Source organism: Saimiri boliviensis, chromosome 20, assembly GCF_048565385.1.
Source record: "Saimiri boliviensis isolate mSaiBol1 chromosome 20, mSaiBol1.pri, whole genome shotgun sequence".
Taxonomy (NCBI): domain Eukaryota; kingdom Metazoa; phylum Chordata; class Mammalia; order Primates; family Cebidae; genus Saimiri; species Saimiri boliviensis.
The window spans coordinates 14,138,829-14,158,608 of NC_133468.1; the positions used below are offsets into that span (position 1 = coordinate 14,138,829).

Below are 19,780 nucleotides of genomic sequence, written 5' to 3' on the forward strand. Positions count from 1 at the left end.
GATGGAAACTGTCCAGTGCACGTCCAGCGGGTGAAGACTGAGCCCTATAACATGGGCTGTGGTGCTGCACAGTCTGTTCTAACTGCCCTGACCACTTGCTCCTACCCCACCAGCTTTTGCCCTCTCTCTGTCATGGCCTCACTGATTTTCAGTTTTTCAAACTGGCCGCACATCCTTCCCCACAGGGCCTTGCTGTAAACTGCCCCGTGCCTAGGCCATTTTTTACCTCGTCTCTGCCCGTTCATGTCCTCTCCAGCCTTCACACACTATCCTGAGCATCCCTTTCTCAGGAAGCCTTCCCTGGCTCACTAGGTCATGGGCACTGTGATTGGCCATCTGACACTTCCCGACATCTATCCACATGCGTAATGCCCCAGGGGTGTAGTAGTTCTGGGATTGCTGTGTCTCCCGGTTATTAGATTAGGCACTCTATGAGGGTGAAAAGAGGATTTTTATGTTCCTGCTGCAGTTTGACTTCATAGCTCAGCAACTGGCACACACTGTAAGCCCTCTAAAACCATGTGCCGCAGGTAGGAGAAGGGAGGAACGAAAACAGAGAGAAGGCAGCCAGATCCCTTTGAAGAGCTCAGAGCCTCATGAGTGAAGTCAATTTGGAAACAGAAAAAGACAATGTAGTATCAAAAGTATTATAGGAAAAACACAGAAAGCTTTGTAGGAACACAAACCAGAGACTCCTAAGAGGAGACAGAGTGAAATAGGGAAGGTTTCTTGGAGATGGTGGTGCCTAAACTTAGTCTCATGAGAGTCCCTTAGTTTTGTTCTTCCAGAGAGAGGGAAAAGTGTAATTAAAGGTCTCGAGTCTGTATTCATTTTCAGTTGCAATATAACAAGTTTCTTCCAGCTTAGAAGTTTTAAATAACATACATTTACTATCTCACGTTTCTATGTGTCAGGAGTCTGGGCACAGCGTAGTTGGATCCTCTGCTAAGGGCGTCTCAAAGTTGAAATTGAGGTATGGGTTGGACTGCATTTTCATCTGGAGGCTCGACTGGGGAAGAATCTACTTCCAAGTTCATTCAGTTGTTTGCAGAATTTCTTTCTTTCTGGCTGTATGACTAAGGGTCCCACTTTTTGCTGGCTATTGCTAAGAAACCACCCTCAAGTCCTGGCAGTAGCCTGCTGTTTCTTGCCAAGTGAGCTCCATGCCTTGCTTCATTACATTAGCAAGGAGCATCTCTTTTGAGATAGTCCTTTGAGACAGAGTCTCATGCAACCTAATAAAATAACAGGAGTGACACTCTATCACTTTTGCTGTAAAACATAATGTAATCCTGGGAGTGACTTCCTACTGCCATTACTTTATAACTTAGCTTAATCAAAAGAGTGACATCCCATCCCCTCTGCCATGTCCTCTCAGTAAGAAGCAATCCTTAGGTACTATCCACACTTAATGAGGCATGGTGGGGGGGTAGGGTGGGCAGTGGACATCACACAAAGACATGGACACAAGTTGGCAGAAAAATCATCAGGAGGCCCCCAAAGGGCCTGTCCACCACAGGCGGAGGCCTGAAAGAGCATGTGGATGAGGATACTGACTAGTCTTTTCTTCACTCAGCCAGGATTCATAGAGCACCCACTCTGTGCTATGCAATGTTTTAGTGCTGGGAACACAGTCAAGAAGAAGGCAGACAGAGCCTCCCCGCTCATGGAGCTTCTCCATTGCAGAGCAGCGAGAGTGTGCAGTGAGGGGGAGGTGACTTTCATGGAGGTGGCCTTTGGACATCTCCCTTATGAAGTATGGCATGTAGAGGAACTTCATTCCCTGTCCACCAAGAGCATTAGAAGGGGTCCTTGACCAAGCCATGGCTTCAACCGTTCCTCAAGACTGCAGGGGTTATAGTTAACTCCAGTCATCTCTAGCTGCTGAAGCTGCCATGGTTTACCCTTACAGCAGCTAAGCCAACCTCTTCTTTGTTTATGCCCTTCTTCTGCCTCTACCTCTCCTCCAACCCAGCTTCTTCCCTAGCCTGGAGGACCATCTCTCTGAAAGATTCCTCTGGACTTTGGACCCATGGTATGGCATGCCTGTGATCCTTTGTACTGGCGATCTTTGGAGTATGCTGTGCCAGCTCTCTCTAGGTCTGCCAGAAATCCACTCTCAAATATGGTGACTCCTGTGTCCAAGTGTCAGGGCCAGGACTTGAACCCAAGATGCCTGACCTTGAAGGCTCATCTCTTCTACTGTCCCCCACTGTCTGAGAGTAATTGGTCCTTGCCGTCCATCTGGAAAACTTTTGGCTTTTCATTTAGTCCACATGTTCATTGAGTAACTACTGGGTGTTAGAACCTGTATCAGATATCCTGGAGCAAAACCCAAGCAGGGCTCCTGCTTCTTGTGAGGAACTGTGGTCTGGGCTGCTGGAGGAAAGAGGTATGGATTGAAGCATCACAAGCCTAAAGGGAAGTAACAGCCAAAATAAACATGAAGAATGAACCAGAAAATCCTGCTGGTGATGAAAAAGCCCAGGGCAGCATCTCAGCCTATCAAGGTCAGGAAGTCTTCTCTGAAGGAGTTCTTAAGCTACAGTTAAAAAGAAGAGGAAAGTGCTCAGGCACGGTGGCTCACACCTGTAATCCCAAAACCTTGGGAGCCTGAGGTGGGCGGATCCTGAGGTCAGGAGGATACTGACTAGTCTTTTCTTCTCTGAGCCAGGATTTGTAGAGCACCCACTCTGAGAGAGCAGCCTGACCAACATGGTGAAACCCTGTCTCTACTAAAAAATACAATAATGAGCCTGATGTGGTAGCACATACCTGTAATCCCAGCTACTCAGAAGGCTGAGGCAGGAGAATCACTTGAACCTGGGAGGCAGAGGTTGCAGTGAGCCGAGATTGCACCATTGCACTCCAGCCTGGGCAACAGAGCAAGACTCCATCTCAAAAAAAAAAAAAAAAAAAAGGAAAAGGAAAGTTAGCCAAGCCTAGCGGCATGGAGGGAGGCAGTTAGAACAGTAGTCTGAGCAGAGGACACAGAACAGGCCAAGCCCTTTAAGTGGGAAAGACATTGGAGGAACTAAAGGCAGGCAATTTGGGCGGAAGCAAGGAAGCCTGGTGGGGGTTCTTACTGAAGTTGAAGTCAGGCTGCCAGACCCAAACAAGGAGAATGGAAAGGCCCCAAGCCTTCTGCACATTCCCAGGCTCCCTGTGATCCCAGCATGCCCAGGGCCTCCCATTTGTCATTCTAAAGAGCCCTGCCATGCCTCCTCCCTGGGGCTGTCACCCCTTGGGAGAGGTTATCGCCATGCAGAAATCTAACCAATTGGCTCACCATGTTCAAAGCACACAGCTTAGAATAATAATTTCTTTTCAACCCTTCAGAAATGTCAAACCCACATCTACTTGCAATGAAAGACCAGTGCTACAGCTCTTAGCGCCAGGAAGGTATGCAGACCACAACTCTTATGAAATTAAATAAAGCTGAGAGGTACAACAGGGTCTATAAAGTCAAGAAGGAAGCTTGATTTTCCACTCTGTCTACATCCCCAACACCCTCATGTTTGGGAATACAAGCTTGAGCTGGGAGAAGTGTGAGCCACAGGGTTGATCTGTGAAACAAAGAGAGGGAGACAGACAGCCTCACTCATCTTTTTTGCTAGCAGCCAGGAGCAGGGTCCAGCCATATGGGCAGCCATGAGGAGGCAAGGACTGTGGAGCCTGCTCAGCGTTAATTAGAAGCAAACGAAGGCCTGGCTGAAGTGGCTGCAAGGATGCCCAGCAGCGACCATTTCCTGTGCAGGGCAGGCGGCCCTGGATTAGGGGCTGCCAGGTGCTGCCTCCTCTGACACGTTTGGCAGCATCTCACCTGCTCCTGCAGCTTGTCCCTAGATGCAGGTCACCTTGGAATGCTCAGGAAAGCTGGGTTTGGCTAAAGATTCTACAGGGCACTACTGTCTCCCAGCCCTCTCTCTTTTGCAGGTTTGTCTGCAAAAGCCGAAGGCCTTTTGCTTCTTTTGAAGTTCAGCCTAAGGATGGGTGATATTTCGGCCCACTGCTTTGACTCGGGGCCATTTTGATGTGACCTAGAAATGAAGCTGGTAAATTGTCAGTATCTGTTGTGATGCCTAGCAGGATGGGATGCCTTTGTATGTTATAGGGAGACAGGGAGGGGATACGGTATGTACAGTATCATCAGGGATGGGGAAGCTCAGAACTGAGACAAAGATTGAGGAGGATGTCAGAGATGGCAAAGCATCAGGGATGATGAGGGTTAGACTCCATACTGGTGATTTTTTTAAAGAGTGTTTTGCAGGCTGGTCACGATGGCTTCTGCTTGTAATCCTAGCACTTTGGGAGGCTGAGGCGGGCGGATCACCCGAGGTTGGGAGTTTAAGATCAAAAATACAAAAAATTAGCATGGCTGTGGTAGTGCATGCCTGTAATTGCAGCTACTCAGGAGGCTGAGGCAGGAGAATCGCTTGAACCTCGCAGGCGGTGGTTGCAGTGAGCCGAGGTCACGCCATTGCACTCCAGCTTGGGCAATAAGAACAAAACTCCATCTCAAAAAAAAAAAAAAAAAGTGTTTTTCATGTTGATACTGTTTTGGCACTGGAATGATTGTGACAAGATGGCCACATCAAAATGACTCACTTTGCACTGGAGATACTAAGGAAGGGTTCATTTGGCAGGCATCTCCATGGAGTTCGCTCATCTCTCTTCCCCTTTGATGCCCTATGCTATTGGAAGAGTCCCAGCACTAGTTGCTCTGTGGTCTCCTCTCCAAACTGCAGCCAAAGGGATTTTTCTCAAACACACCTGTTTCAAAGAGGACCCTTGGCTTCTGCATTCTGATCTCTGAGTCCTGTTTTTATTTTTCTTCAACCTTTAATTTCCAGGGTGCATGTGCACGTTGTGCAGGTTTGCTACATAGGCAAACATGTGCCATGGTGGTTGGCTGCACGTGTCAATCCATCACCTACATATTAAGCTAAGCATTCATTAGCTAGTCTTCCTGATGCTCTCACTTCCCCTACCCTACCCCCAACAGACCCCAGTGTGTGTTGTTTCCTTCCCGTGTCTATGTGCAGAAATATCATTTGATGCAGCAATCCCATTACTGGTTATATACCCAAAGAAATAGAAATCATTCTGTTATAAAGATACATGCACATGTATGTTCACTGCAGCACTATTCACAATAGCAAAGACATAGACTCAATCCAAATGCACGTCAATGATAGACTGGATAAAGAAATGGTGGCATATATATACCATGGAATACTATGCAGCCATAAAAAGGAATGTGAACATGTCCTTTGCAGGGACATGGATGGAGCAGGAAGCCGTTATCCTCAGCAAACTAATGGAGGAACAGAAAGCCAAATACTGCATGTTCTCACAAGTGGGCGCTGAACAATGAGAACAGATGAATCCTGTTTTTTTCCACTTCCTCCTGCTCTGGAACATGTTCATTTATCCAGGGATGGCCTCAGGGGACACTGGTGGGTGTGTCTAACCTGCACAGGCCTGATGCCCCTGAAGCTGCCTGCTACCCCAAAGGCACCCCCAACCTTGGTAATGCTTGCCATGCCTTTGGACAAGTGTGTTCTCATCAAAGTCAGCGTGGCCTGTCTGCATTTCTTTGCCTGAAAACTGCTTTTTCCATGAGGATAAAGATGGGGCAGGAAGTTGTACCATGGGTATTTCTCTGGTTTATAAGCAAAAAGAAAAGCCTTCTCAGTCTGTGCAAGCATGTACATATATGTGCATTAGAATCATTAATAGTTCTTTGGAGAGAAGTTAAATTTATGTGCGGTTTAACCAAATGATATGTCTCCAGGGGAAGGTGAGGGAAGCCAACCCCCACCCGCATTAAACAGATATTTGTGATGCATGGAAAAAATAAAAGAAACCCTGAACCCACAAGCCATGAGAAAACAAAGGGGAAATCGAAATTGTGGATCTGCCAGAAACCTGCCGTTCATAGAGCCCACAAATCATGGGCAAACAAAGGGAAATGGAAAGATTTGGTATTAAAAACCCATTCTTCCCTGAACCTGTGCCAGCATCTATAAAACAATTACATGTGATCGTACTTGAGGCTTTTCTGAGACACTCATTCTTCTCTTGACATGAAAATGGTGCGCATGTTTCTTTCAAAATGCTGTTCCCTGGAAAGAAGGGGAAACGATTGGAAGGGCAGACCCAAAATGTGGGGCAGGTTAGCCCAGCTCCTAAAAACTGATAAGTCTCTGTGGTTTTCTTTCTTTTCTTTCTGAGAGTTTTTTTTTTTTTTTGAGCTGCTGATTCTTGACTGGGGTGTGACAACTTTGTCTGGCTCCCAGAGGGTTCCTTGGTTGCCAGGAGACCAGACACGGGGGTGAGCGGGTCCACGGAGTGCTCCTCTCCAAAACATGGGGAAAAACTCACCAAAGCTCATGACCAGGAGAAGATGGTAAGGCTGGAGGCTTGGCCCACGGTGGAATGCATGCCTGCACTCAGTTTCCAAGGAGAAAGCTGACACGCCAATGCAATTGACGACCCAAAGTTTCATCAATGCATTCAATGGTTCTTTGACTTAAGATTAAATAGGGCCCCTGTGTGAAACTGGCTGTTAGTTTTTAAAGCCTTTTCATTTTGACAGGTGAAAACCTCATCAGAATTACCCTATGCAAAGATGTCAGGAAAAATATACAAGAGGAAATTGGAAAATGTGATTGAGCCGAGTGTACCCTTGCTGTACCCTGGAGTTCTGCATGGGATTATTTATTACTTGCCGGTTTGCTCTTCAGGCATTTTCCCTCACTGAGGCTTAGATGTAAACATGCACAAAAGGCAGGTGATTCCATGGATGTTGGCTCCTTCCTGGCATGGCTTCATGGGTGCACCTCTTGGCAAGGGACCCACCTTCGGATCAAATGTGGGGGGTATTTCCAAATTGAGCTTTGAGGGGTGGAGCCCAGAGAAGGAGAGGTAAGAAGAAAAATAGGAGAATTAAGTGAGAAGCATGTTGTGGGCCAATTTAATCAGGGCTAATATATCAGGCCCAGTATTGTTTTTGGAACTGGATTCAGGAATAACAGGATCTCTGTCAAGTTGTAGCCAGCCCTGGGAATGAGTGTCTCCAGAGTTCACAGACGGGTCTGGAGGAAACTACAGCACAGAGCGATGAGTGGCAGGGCCAAGATACAGGGCCATCAAGGGCTCGTTCTTTCCCTGGTCTCACTGCCCTTCCCACTGGTAAGAGACGAGGTTGGGAGCTGAAGTTTCTGAGCCGAGTGGCAAGCCCTAGGTTGTGCAGACCTGCCCTGGCCCGAGGGGTGAGCACGCATGTGGATGGGTGCGACGGGGATGCCCGGCCATGTTTTCAGAAAAATCCTGTGTTACAGGCTGGAAGCAATTCCACCCTGGACCTATGAAAGTGGCAGACCCTCTCACTTCCCAGTGACAGCATACCCACACTAGGGAAGGGGCTTTGAGACATGGAACTTAATCTCTGCATTTTGTGAAGAGAAAAAAAAAAAATACCCAGAATGGGAAAAACCTTAGCCCAAGGGACAAGTAAGGGACCTGACAGCAACTTGCTTTCAAAACTAACCAGGCAGAGTTGACTTTTCATTGCAGCTGGAACCACAGGACTTCATATCCTCGGCTTAGTTTTTCTCATAGACTCTGAGGGCCACCTGGGCCAGGGCTTTTCAAATCCTTTCTTAGAGGCTAAAACTCCAGGACATTGCTTGGAAGATGGAGCCTGAACCTCCACTTCCAATAAAACAGGCTTGGCTTTTCTATTTTATACAATGTGATGGGTCAATAAAAATCCCACTACTTGTGTCCAAAGGCAGCTTTCACTATTTACGAGCTGTTTCATGTTGCATATATTATCTAACTATTCTTTTTGTGTGCTCTGGTTTCCACCTCTGTAAAATGGGAAGAATAATTAATGGTGCCTATCTCATAGGATTGCTGTGGAGGTTAAATGAGTTAGTGCATGTACAATACCATGAGTAGGGCCTGGACAAAGTAATCACTCAAAAATGTCACCATGACTGTTTATTAGTATTATAATTTTTATTAGCATAGTCAGGTTGTAGGGAAGATTCAGTCTGAAAAACAAGGGGGAGGTTCTGAAGGTTCAAACAAGCTTAAAATCCAATGATTTAGAAGAGAGGTGACCTGTCATTTGTTTGTCAGCTCAACTCAGCTACAGGATGCCCAGGTATTTGGTCAGGCAACATTCCAAGTGCTTCTGTGAGGATGTTTTGGGATGAGATTAACATTTAAACCTGTAGACTGAGTCAAGCATCTTGCTCTCCCTAATATGGGAAAGTTGGGATAGTCCAGCCTTGAAAATCATGTGAACCAATTCCTAATAAAATACCTCTCTTCCTTTCTCCCTTTCTCTAGCTACACACACACACACACACACACACACACACACACACACACATACAAACACACACACACACACACACACACACACACACACACACACACACACTTGTCCTCTGTGTCCACGGCTTCTGTATCCATGGTTTCAGCCAACTGCAGATCAAAAATATTTGGGAAAAAATATAAAAATACAAATTTAAAAATACATATAAATATTTGCATAGCATTTACATTGCATTAGATATTATGAGTAATCTAGAGATGATTTAATGTATGCGAGAGGATGTGCGGTGGTTATGTGCAAATACTGCACCATTTTATATAAGGGGCTTGAGCATTCATGGATTTTGGTGTCCTAGGAGTGGATTCTGAAACCAGTCCCCCACAGGTACTGAGGGATGACTGTTTGTATATTCATGAATATGGATATATATAATCCAAAAATGTCTGTTCTTTGAAAAATCAGGAGATTTGGCTTCAGTGGCCTCAAATTGGCTGGGAGTGATTTCAACTGTCCCTTCAGGGAGGGAATGTCCCCTGTTCTCATCCCCACCCCAACACACATTTCCTTTTAGCCAGCTTCACATAGGCAATGGCAAAACTTTCCAGGGACTACTGGGCAATTGACTGCTCTCCAGAATACAGGATTCATTCATGGAATCAATGTTCATTGGTAGGTGTCAGGGTCAAGGTGAGTAGGACAGGGGTCATCACTTCACTCAAGAAGCTCACATTCTGTTGGAAAAGACAAATAAGTCTAGAACTGTGGCACCGAATGGTCAGTCCTGGGTAAGGCCAGGATCTCTAGGGTTATCCAGTCTGGAGTAGAGGGGATGTTTAAAAAGCCCACTGAAAAGTAGAGAATCCTCAAGCTGAATCTTGATGGTGGTATAGAAGGTTAGACCAGTGGGGAAAAGAATGGAGAACTCTAAGCAGAGGGGAATAACATGTACAACAAAGGCCCTGTGGTGAGGGTCGCCAGAGCATATTGTGGCATTCAGATGCTGAGACCAGAGAGGGGTAGCGAGTGGCAGGATTCATTAAAAAGAACCATTTTTCTTGAAGCCGATTCAAGATTATCGAGGGATTTTTTTAGCAATGAAATGATCAGTAGATTTCCGTTTGTGGACATTCTTTCTGCCTGCATTTGGAGAATGAATTGAGAGAGCAGGAGGTAGGCAAGGAGACCGAGGAGTCATGGAAGCAGGTGTCTGAGCATTCATGGATCTCATAGAGTCGAGGATCTCCATTCTAGTAGTTAAAGCTTAGATTCCTATCACACTGTTCATGGGGTAAGAATGTAATCTCTTAGCACACTTCAATGTAAATGAGACTGGGGACCTCTCCCAAGAGCAGGTTTCCATGGTGGGAGGTCTAAAGGGCACTAGGGCATTGAAAACAAACTTCACCTTGATCCACATCCTGTCCTCTGAACAGGGACCATTCAAGGGCTCAGTAATGACCTTGGGTAGGATGTTCGTGGGCTGTTCTGAACTAAATATTGTGCAGCAAACCAAAGTCTTATTGCCTCCAGATGCCCATGTTCATGGCTTTCTTCTCGGAAGGTGACAACCAGTTTTCCTTTACTCTCTAAGACCATCTAAGTGAAAACACTAATTTCAGCCTCCCATGGCACTGAGGTTGAAATGCAATATGCTCAATATTAACTCACTATTCCTTTGTCAGAGCAAATAGGACTCACACCCGGCTAGGCAGGATGAGCCCAGGGAGGACACCAATGGTCAGCTTTCACTCTGGCTCCCATGCTGGGCTACTTATTTTAAGAAAACAGGAAGACACTTTGAGAGGCAGCAACTAGCATTCTCTTGCCAGCAGGGTTTGTTGACAGATGGGATTTTCCTGCATCAGCTTGTCATCTGCCAGTGACCCCAGAGAAACCTAATGAGCCTCTTAAACTGTGAGGCATCCCTACTCCTTTGGTAAAGATGGAGAGCATGGAGGTGCCTGGGATTGATCACAGGAGCACCGCGGACTTAGTATGGAGGCTCTGGGGTTGTGGACCATGCTTTTACTGTGTGTGTCCCCACTCTCCCCGCCCTCAGGATCTGAAGGAATTACTTAGCATTATTTTCATTGGCTGAGCCACCAATCTCTCCTGCGCCTAGGTGAGAGCACAGACCCGGCTTCCTGACTCCTTTATTCTGGGAAACTCCTCACCCGCTTTCATTTACAAAGCACTTTCTTCCACTCTTGTATTTGTGCTACAACGACCCTGGGAAGTGGGAATCATTTTCCCCATTTGACTAAGAGATAAACTAAGCCTCGTCTAGTTTGAAGGACTTGACTCAAGTTCACAAATCCTTCATGTGACTTTTCCAGTAGTGATCCCAACTGTTAAGTCCGGGGCTTTTCACTGTCCTCTCCTTCCCCCCTGACTCTTGGTGTTTATCACTGTCTCCCTGGGCCTAAGGGGATTCCACATTCACCGTGCTTCCTAGGCTCTCCTAGCTTCGAACTGGATTCCTCACTCTGCTGGTTCTGTTCTGCTGCAGGCTTGAACCTACCTGCTTGTATAGGCCACATGCTCTACTCTGTTTTATCATTTACCCCCAGCATTCGCAGTGCCAGAGAGAGACTGGCAGGGTGATGAGGTAAGTAGAGGTGAAACAGAACAAGAGGTTCTAAGCTGAAGGCCAGTCGTTCTCTCTGATGTCTGCTCCCCAGGAAAGAAGCTGCTTTTCTGGCTCATGGCCAGTCTGCTTTCATTCAAATAAGCCCAATAAGTAGACCTGGGTCTGCCTCTTCCAGCCTACAGATTCCCTCCTTGCCTTCAGGGCACACCTTAGGATGTTACCTTCTCCTTGCAGCAATGGCTGTCATCTTGCCCTAATGCAGGGTTAGATGCCCCTCTGGTAGCACTTGTCACGTTGTGTTGTAATCCCCACCTAACCTAGCCACCTCACCTACTACACCACGAGCACACACTTGAGGTCATGACCAGCATTCTGTGTCGGGACATGTCATGGTTAGGACTAGGATGAGCTGGGAAGGCAGATGGCCTGGATTTTAACCCCAGCTCCAGCACCTAACAGCTGTGTGACTGCTTAGAGGCTGAACAGTCGTGTCTGTAAAATAGGGATAATCATCATTTCTAATCAAGAGGTGGTTATGAGAATAAAATGGCATAAAATCCAGAAAACATCCAGCACTGTGAAGGGCACACAGTAGATGCTAAACGTGTCAGTTATTCTGTTTGCATCCCCAGGGCCTAGCACGTGGAAGGAATAGGACCCAGGAGGAAGGAGGCGTTCATTGAATTAAGGGATGATGAACAATTGAATGGGTGATGAACAAGTCATACAAGCATGAGGTTAATAGTCCCCAGAGATACCCTGAGACTGTTCTGCCAGGTTTGTATGGCAAGGCCACTGTCTTGGAGGCTTCTGTGCCTGCAAACTGCCTATTTCATGCAAACACAAACCACAGCCTGAGAGGCATATTCCTTGCTGAGCAGAGAATTTCCTCAGGTTCTTTTATCCCTCCAGAAACAAGAAAGGGGATAGGTCAGATGAAGATGAGATGACAGACTGCTGGGGAAAGGGGCTGGGGTAGGGAAGATGCTTGCTTTAAATCCTCAAGGGAATTTCTGTAAGGTCAAGTAGAGGTGGTAGATGTAACCACCAGGCAACCAGGGGCAGGCTGTGAGCTTTTGTGCTGCTGGAAGGATGCAGGCATCTGAGATCTGGCCCGGGATCTCAGTGCTTCGGCCTTTTTCCGCTTGCCCAGGTGTTTGACCCTCCTACCCCCTGGAATGTGGCTGTGCTGGAGATGTAATCAGCAGAATTCCTCTGGTTTCTCAAGAAATACTCCTTTGGGAGAGAACAGTACAAATGGGTTGGAAAAATGTGAATCCTGCTTCTTGCACCTGAACAATTGTCCCATTGTAATGACTGTGTCCAGTCAAGGAGACGTGTGATCAAATGACGTCTTCGTCAGAAACCGTCTATGCTTAACCCTCGTATCATTTGACACATTTGTAGGTGGGCATGTCAATGTCGGCCACTTCATCCACTTATCTTGTGTTTGCTTGCTGAGCTCTTTCATATCTGCTAAACTGGACACGACATCTCTCTTTCTAGAATTGTCAGAGCTGAGAACATCTGACTAGAATCATGCCATGTGTGGAATAGATGGAGAACCACTGATAAAATGGCATCCTCTGTGCATATCAGCATTTGTTCAGATTCTAGCTTAAGGCCATAAAAATCATCTCTCCTTACCCTGTGGGCTTAGGAGCAAAAACCTTCAGCATCTACTAGAAGTGGATTCATATCCAGGCCAAAAACGTGCCTATGATTGTGCATAGTTACTGGTTGCATGTATACTCGTGTGTGTACACACACGTGTGTGATTTGGGTATGGGGTGTCCACATTAAAAGGGATGAGGTTCTTTTTGTAGAAAGACATTTGGTCACTTGGCTCCACAGAAAGGGAAGTTCTTCCTGGAGTAATCTGTGACTGAATAATTAACCCTAAGGCATGAAACCCTGTGTGTGAGAAGAAGCCTGCTTTCCAAAAGAAATAAAATCAAGCTGGGGCCAGGGATACCCATTGGGAAGGCCTGGGCAGCTTGCCCAGGGTCAGTTTCCCTTTGCTCTGGGCATACTTTCTGACAGGTTTTCCCCAAATGGGAAGAATGCACTTGTCAAGTATATTTAAAAAATTTTTTAAAAACATTTTGAATGGCCCCTGCTTCAGGCCCCCTGGAGGTTCCCCACTTATATTTTTAAAAGCTCAGGCCTTGGCAGGTCTCAGCTTTTCAGTTAGCATGAAACGGACTGGAAAATGTACTTGATCCTCCAAGTTGTACCTGGGGAGCAGGGTTTGGACCTAACAAGGGCAGATGAGGAGCAGCATTTGGGACCATTGTTTGTGGGGGGGCAGGGTCTCCAGAGCAAGCTCCAAGATACCAGTGTCAACCTGACAGCCTTCCCGCTACTGCCGCTGTGCCTGACTGCTTCCTGCAGTGACCCTCTATGGCCAGAGATGTACGTGGCTGCTAAGCAGACATCATCCTGTAACTGCTCTTTTCACAGAATAAACATCTCTCCGGTAGTCTGCCTTTGATAGTTTTAACAGTTCCCCAAACTGTCCCAAAAAGGTGAAAACATATTGGATAAATACAGTTTTTAAAATGCACCTACATTTCACAGTGGGATTCTTTTTTCCCTCCTTTCCTTTCTTCCTCCTCCCCTTTCCTCCTCCTTCCCTTCTCTCATTTATCTTCTACCTTCTCCTCCTTTCCTTCCTTCCTCCCTTATTTACTCTCTCTTTCCTCCTTCCCATTTATCTACTCTACCCACCCATCTATCCGTCCATCTTCCTTTCACTATTTTCTGGGTGAAACACAAGCAGACTGTACTACCAAATCTCACACTTAATATGGACTAAGTGGGGAAGAAAAGTGAGGCTCTCTTGGCAGAGAGAGGAGTTCTAAGTCACAGCTTCTCAGCCCTATAGGCAGGGAACAGTACATGTCTCAGGTAGAGATATCAAATAGTAGTGTTTCAACACTGGATAGGTTCCCAGCCTCATGGGTCCTAGCAAGGAATCTTAACTTGAGGTTCATGGGCAGCACTCAGGAGCTCTGTTACCTGAAATTGCAGACAAACTGTCTGTGCACACTCCTGGGGAAATGGTCCACTAGAACCATCTAACAACCATTGTTGTTCGAACCACCCAGGACTTAAATGATGGACCAGCTGTCTTTTGACCTGCCTACACTCTCTTCTCCCTTTAACAGCAGGAAGACTTTGTAATATAGTGGTTTGAAATGCAGGTTTGGAGTCATGCTACCTGGGAGGAATCTCAGCTCCACCCATTACTAGCTGTGTGACCTTAAAGAAATATTTGATATCACTGAGCTTCGATTGACACAATGAGCATGTGGATTTTACTACTTCATAGGAATGTTGAATGGACTAAATGAGACCATGCCCATAGCGACGGGCTACATTTCAGTGGCTCAGATTATACCAGTAGCCATTGGTGCTGTGGTGTGATACCCTAGATACATCCCTAATCTGTAAAACATGGATGTGCTCATTGGAAGGTATGTTCTAAGCCAAAGGACAGCAGACTATGACTTTGAGCCAAATCCTGTCCAGTGGCTGTTTTCGTAAATAAAGTTTTATTAAATCACAGCCACACCTACTCATTTACATATCTATGGCTGCTTTTAAGCTGCAAGGGCAGAGTTTGGTAGTTGTGAAAGAGACTTTAAGACTTGAAGAGCCTAAAATATTTACTATCTGGCCCTTTACAGAAAAACATTTGCCAACTCCTGCTCTGAACAATTAGAAAACAATAAATCACATATAATCTACCTTGGAGAAACACACAGGTACACAAGGAGTCATAGACAAGGATGTTTATAACATCATTATTTTGCTCTCAAATAGCTGGAAACAATCTAAGTGTTAATCACAAGAGGAATGCTATACTCGCACCATGGCAGTGGAAAAGAATGCATTCTATCTACATTGTGTAGTGATTGTTGAGTGAAAAAGGCAAAGATGTTACCATTTGTGTAAAATGTGCAAAACATATTGTATATTTTCTCCCACTGCATATGTAAATATTAAAATACGTAGAAGGGACGCCGGAGAAATATGCAATGGGCAGACAATGCTTGTCTTGCCTTAAGTGAGGAGTGGAGCTTAGAGGTTTTTGTCAATAGAGACTTCAGCACTGTCTGCAGTACTTTCACAGAATGCATTATGATCAGAAGAATGCATTCATGTACATACATAATTAAAATTGTTTTGAAAAGTATTGTTCGTAAAATGTGAGATATTTGGGCAGGAGGTTGAAGGATGGGTGTCATTCTGGTAGGTTTCCGTGATGGCGTAGGAATGTGATGTCAAGGAATAACAAGCGCTAATCAATGGTGGGCTGGAAAGGCAGTGAGGCCACTTGACACAGACTGGTGTGGCCTATTGAAGGCAGGAAAAGGCAGCGCATGGGAGGGAAGTCATTTATCACAGTAGAGGGCCCCTGGGGACTTAAAGAGCTACACCTGATGCCACAGTGGGCCACTCCCAAGAGAGACAGCAGGTTGGAAGGCCAAGGATGCTTACAGGAAGACTGGACAGAGCCCTGGCCACCAGGTGGCCTGCCAGACTCAGGGGAGGGGCCTTTACTCTTCTCAATACCCCCACACTTTAGTTTTTAATTTTTTCAGAGTATGTCCTAATAGGAGAGGGGACCAGAGAACTTGTTACACTTCTCAAGGATTCCTAAAACTGCCTGGACAGTTGAATTTGGGTTTTTTTTTTTTTTTTCGTGGTTGGGGGGCCAGGGGGGAAATGCCTGCTTCTAAAAGAGCTGCCATAACATGTAAAACTGCCAGTCAGATGTGGTTTTTGGTGCAAGATGACTCTGCATTCATATTTTTAACATTAGGCAATCAGTTCAGATGGAAGAGAATTTACATGTGTTTCTCGGGATGAGCAGTAGTTATACAATGAATAAGAAGAAACTAAATGGCTAGATCAGGGAATTTTGATTGAAACAGGGTGTGCCTTGATAGGAATACTTGGCAGAAATGGGAAGTAGGGCAGGGAGATAAAGTTTTAAAACTACAGAGATTACTTTCAAACTTCATGTATTTGACTAGTTGCTAGGGAAGCAGAGTCATTTCTTGTCCTTCTCCTGGTGTCTGTGGTTTAAGGTGGTATCAGTGAGTCATGAGCCATCCTGGGTCCTCCCCAGGCAGGGATGCGTCAGCAAGCTGTTTCTATGAAGTGCCAGATAGTAAATATTGTAGGTTTAGCAGGACATGTGGTCTCTGTCACAGCCACTCAGCATCGCTGTTGTGATGCAAATGCAACTGTAGACAGTAAATCAATGAATAAAAATGGTTGTGTTCTAATAAAGCTTTATTTACAAAGCAGTGGCAGGTTAGGGCCAGTTTCCCAACTTCTGTCCTTAAGCAATGATTCTTCACACCTTGGTGTGTCAGCATTCCATTCTGCCCACATTGGATTTGTAGTACATTTGGCGGGGGCATAGTAAGTAGATAAGGGCTGTAATTTTTGTTTTGTTTTGAGATGGAGTCTTGCTCTTTTGCCCCTGCTGGAGTGCAGTGGCACAATTTCAACTCATTACAGCCTCTGTCTCCTAGGCTCAAGCGATTCTCCTGCCTTAGCCTCCTTAGTAGCTGGGACTATAGGTGCACAACACCACACCCAGCTAATTTTTTTTTTTGAAATGGAGTCTTGTTCTCTCACCCAGGCTGGAGTGCAATTATGCAATCTCAGCTCACTACAACCTCCGCCTCCTGGGTTCAAGCGATTCTTCTGCCTCAGCCTCCTAAGTAGCTGGGATTACAGGTGTGTGGCCCAACGCCTGGCTAATTTTTGTATTTTTAGTAGAGACAGGGTTTCACCATGTTGGTCAGGCTGGTCTCAAACTCCTGACTTCAGGTGATCCACTTGACTCGGCCTCCCAAACTGCTGGGATTACAGGTGTGAGCACCTGGCCTGGGCTGTAGCTTTGAAAAACAATTTGGGTTGGAATTCTGGCGCAAAGTCATTATTAGCGCTGTGACCTTGGACACATGGTTTAACTTCATGAGCCTCTCTTTCCTCATCTGTAAAATAGGAATAGTAATGACCTCATTTGTATCTTTTGAATATTAATGAAAACAATAGAGGCTCAAATTCTGGCTCCAGCATTTATTAGCTGTGTGATCTTGGACCAATTTATTTATATTCCTGTTTTTCAGTTCTTTCATCTATAAATGGGATTAACATTCATTCCTGCTTCATAGTATTGTTAGGACCACGATGTGAGTCCACAGATAGGAAAGGCTTATAACAGTACCATGAACATACTATACTCTTAATAAACATCAGGTAGGGAGAAAGGTATTCTCTTTAGATATTACTTCTATTCTTGGTACACTTTTTAAAAATTAATAATTTTTACTTGAATAAAAAATGCATACGGCTTGTTCAAGGGCATCCTTATAAGATCAGTCTTGATCACTTTTACTGCAAGATAACTTTTTTTAGAGAAAGGAATGAGTGGAGCATCAGCTTCTAATCAATAGCCTGGCTCATATGTGGCACAACTAATGGGGGATGCAAATAAATTCTAACAATAATATATTATTATAAAAACAAAGACTAAAACCCATGAGCTACTCTGTTGCACAGTTCTACTTCCCGTAAGTTGGAGCAGGAAGTGTTGTAGGATCTGCAGTGAAATCTGAGAACATTTCAGGAATGATCAACTCCACCCGGAAGCACAAGCCAGCCCTGGGCCAATCAGCTTCTATCTCCCAAACTCCCCCCTCCCACCCCACCGCAAGCCCCTGCCCCATGACCTCATTGGGTTCTTTTGAATATTAAGTTAAATTAACAAAAAGAATACAAGGTATAGATTTACTGGACTCAAATCCTGGCTCCAGTTTGCCCAATTATAATCAGTTCCAGAATTTTGCTGGACCTTTTGGGAGAAAAGGGTTTTCTTTAACCTACAATAATTGCTAAGCTGGTAAGGTACAATCCTGGAGAAGCAGGAAACCAGTCATGACTAGAGCCCACCTAAGAATGAAATCAGTAAAGAGGAAAGCAAGAGAGATGAGTTGTTGATACTCACCTCACCAGATCGGGCTGCGCCTGGGTCCTGTTAACCCTCATAATTTGCAGTTATAAATAAATTGCCATTGTTGTTAAACCAGTTTCTGTCACTTGCACCACAAAGAGGCCTGACAAGTATATCCAATCTATTGTTTTGTGACAGAAATAAAAACACTGAAAATCATTTTCCAGAACTCAGCTCTGGTTAAAGCACAACAGGCTGTCTGCAGTTCTGTATCCCCTTAGAAATAAGCCGCTACACACGCTGGGTCAGGTCAGCATAATAGTTCTAAGGGATATAATCCCATACTAGCTGATGGAGATGGCAAATTGATGTATAAAAAAATGAATCAGGTAGGTATCAGAATTGCCAGAGATCTGAAGATTTGGGCTCACGACAGGGATGGGAAGAAAGGGAGTGGGTACATCAAGACCCCAAAGGGATAGGATGGAGAGAAGGCCACCGCCACCCCTGGATGCTGGCCCTGGACGTGCACAACTCACTCCAGCACTTCTGCCCCAGAAATGGACTGCGCTGCCATCTCTGCAAGACTTGTGCATGCCAACAGACACTGCTTTTTCACCAAAAGCTCCAGATTCGAAATTTCAGGCTAGTGTGTCTGATTGGCTGAGCCTAGGTCACACGCTGGCACCCTGGCTACAGAGGCGACTGGGAAAGTGAGGACCTGACCATTTTGGCTTGCAGAGTGGAGGGTAGACTACGCCTCCCATTACTGAGACTTGGGTAGCAAGAATAAAAATGGGATTGGATGGAATACAATGGAATAGAATAGAATGGCACATCTCCACTCTGCTCCATATGACCTTTCCCAGAAACATTGCCACTCCTCATGGCCGTCTACTCACCGTCCATGGTCCTCTTTCACTCTGCGGGTCAATCCCAATCTGTGATTTGACCAACCCCGCCTACCTCTGAGGTATTTTTTTTTTTTTTTTTTTTGGAAATGGAGTTTCACTTTTGTCACTCAGGCTGAAGTGCAATGGCACAATCTCGGCTCACTGCAACCTCCACCTCTCAGATTTAACCGATTCTCCTGCCCCCGCCTCCAAAGTACCTGGGATTATAGGTGTCCGCCAGTATGCCTGGTTAATATTTATATTTTTTAGTAGAGACGGGATGTCACCATGTTGGCCATGGTGGTCTCAAACTCCTGACCTCAGGTGATCCACACACCTCGGCCTCCCAAGGTGCTGGGTTTACAGGCGTGAGCCACCGTTGCCCACCCAGGATCATTTTTTTCTGGGCCTCTCAGTGATTTCTGGAACACATTATCATCCCAGGCTGTCAACCTTAGGCAATGTGATTTCCAGAAGGCCCTTGGCCCAGCCCATGCCATCTGTGAGCAGACTCTAAATCTGTTCAGAGCACTGGGTGATAACTGATTATCAGGCCAGTCCAGCTTCGCCACAAGGCTTTGCACACGTCTGCTTGCACTGTGGGGAGAAGGAGGGCCAGGCAAGGAGCAGCCGGAGGAAACCATGAGCCCCATCAAGCCTGCCCTCCTTGTCATTCCCCCATGGTCTCCCTGGAAACTAATCTCATTCCTCTTGATGACTGCACGGTGAGGCTGCTTGCTTCAGTGATTGTCAAGGTAGCTTATCCTTTCATTAATTAACTACTCAGAAAAATGCTGTACAACAGTGTGCTGTTTAGCTTCCAGCTTGTTAACACAGGGGACTCCAGAGGAGCTTTGACCTGGCCCATGGCCATGAGTTGCATGACTCAAGAGAAAAGCAGGATGGAAGAGGTGCCTTTTTCCCCATGGCTCCCTCTTATTTTCAGGGATTACAGGTTGAATGGG

The 19,780-nt window shown here is 45.8% G+C and overlaps 1 protein-coding gene and 1 long non-coding RNA gene across 3 annotated transcripts in view; both read left to right on the plus strand.

Moving 5' to 3' along the window:
• The window catches only part of SLIT3 (slit guidance ligand 3), a 627,330-nt gene that overhangs the window by 187,032 nt on the left and 420,518 nt on the right, over positions 1-19,780 (plus strand). The gene's annotated exons all lie outside the window — the stretch shown is intronic.
• The window catches only part of LOC141582469 (uncharacterized), a 101,233-nt gene that overhangs the window by 24,094 nt on the left and 57,359 nt on the right, over positions 1-19,780 (plus strand). The window contains exon 2 of the long non-coding RNA XR_012515322.1: positions 1-19,780. This exon is cut by the window's left edge and continues 17,425 nt beyond it; it is cut by the window's right edge and continues 57,359 nt beyond it. This is a non-coding gene — a long non-coding RNA (uncharacterized LOC141582469).